General features: G+C 42.8%; 1 non-coding gene across 1 annotated transcript; it reads right to left on the bottom strand.

Annotated features, from left to right (window-relative positions):
• Positions 1-511: 511 nt before the first annotated feature.
• On the bottom strand, positions 512-584 carry TRNAR-UCU (transfer RNA arginine (anticodon UCU)). The gene has a single exon. It is a non-coding gene; the product is annotated as a tRNA-Arg (tRNA).
• Between the last annotated feature and the right edge of the window lie 1,019 nt (positions 585-1,603).

The following is a 1,603-nucleotide window of genomic DNA, read 5'->3' on the forward strand; positions in this document are numbered from 1 at the left end:
TTTTTTCTTCTTCTGAACAATCATGGATAAAAGCTTCTACGTCACTTTTTTTTCTTACACCGAAAGGATGCAAGTGGTACACAAAATTTGTTGAGACGAGGTTTGGAGCTGGCATGTTGTTTTATAATATTTTTTGATTAGAACGAAGAAAAAGTTACTCATATATTTAACAAAACAAGGATAAAATCTTCTGCATCACTTTTTTTTCCTACACCGAAAGGATGCAAGTGGTACACCAAAATTGTTGCAACGAGATTTGGAGCTGGCATGTTGTTTATGTAATGTTTTTAGATTAAAATTAACAAAAAAAAGAGGTTTGGAGCTGGGGGTATTGTGGCCGATCAAGGAGTTTACAAGACAAAATAGAATACTTTTGCGGGGTACAAGAGAAAAATAAATTATTAACCCGCCAAGAAAGACAAAAGGAATTAACAGATGCAAATAAAAAAATAGTAATTTCTTTTATATAGATTGAATATGTTTAGAAGTCTCCAAAATGTGAAAAACTGTGCACGCTCGGTGGGACTCGAACCCACAATCCTTTGATTAGAAGTGAAATGCCTTATCCATTAGGCCACGAGCGCCTTCAAACATATATCTGCGCCTTGCCATATTAATAATACCATATCTGTGGTCAAAATACGAAATTATGCATGACAATTTAAAACAGATCATTTGTAAAAGAAAATAGTTTGGACTTTGGAAAGCAGGACATCGTGGAAGTAGGAATAATTTCAGTACCCTCTGACCCTAAATATTTTCCACTTATTCGGCCTAATTTACCAAGTAATGCGACAAAATTACATCAGTACTTCGGGGTAGACCAGTCAGGTAAGAAAAAATAACCTCACGTTAGGGTTGTGTTTCCTCTCGGCGGCGCCTCCGCCATCGTAGAGAACTCCCCTTCCCTGCCCTCTTTCTTCGTCGATCTGAAGCCCCCGTGCTCGTGGTCGCCCGGATAGGAGAATTAGGGTCTCCCCGCCCGCGGATCTCACTTGTCGGGCAAGAGATCATGGATAGTTCGGCATCTAGCTCGGGCAATGTCGAAGAGATGATGAAGAAGCTTGGCTTGACCGAGGACAGTCTGGAGGATGTGATGATGTGCGATGAAGACCTTTTTAGGGCTCGACATTGCCAGAGGTAAGCTTCGTCAGGCCATTGCTCACTACTGTGGAGACAACAAGGCTTGTCAAGAATGTCATCGCTGAAGGCTTTCTTCCGCAAAATCCATTCCTTCTTTTGCACGGCTCCTTTCTTCCCTCGACTGATTGCTGCGACCAAGTCGACTCCACTGACTCCATCGTTGTCCAGCTGTCGGCGTTTATTCTTTCCGCCCTGTTTGTTATGATTATTCTGTCCTTTTTGAGCAGTCCTCTGCCCACGGTGTTCACCCTGCCGGATCTTGTCATCCTCTTCTCCGTTTTCATACTGGTTGGCTATATCTATCAACTGGCGCATGGAGGTAAGCTTTGTCCTGAGTTTCAACTTAAGGTGTGTGTACCTCACTCCCTGCTGAAAAGCACGGATGGCCCTATCCTCCGACAAGCCTTCCATGGAATTGCGTAATTGGGTCCATCTTTGGATGTACTCCTGAATGGATTCC

The sequence above is a fragment of the Triticum urartu genome, chromosome 7A, assembly GCF_056163025.1.
Source record: "Triticum urartu cultivar PI428250 chromosome 7A, HENAU_Tu73, whole genome shotgun sequence".
NCBI lineage: Eukaryota > Viridiplantae > Streptophyta > Magnoliopsida > Poales > Poaceae > Triticum > Triticum urartu.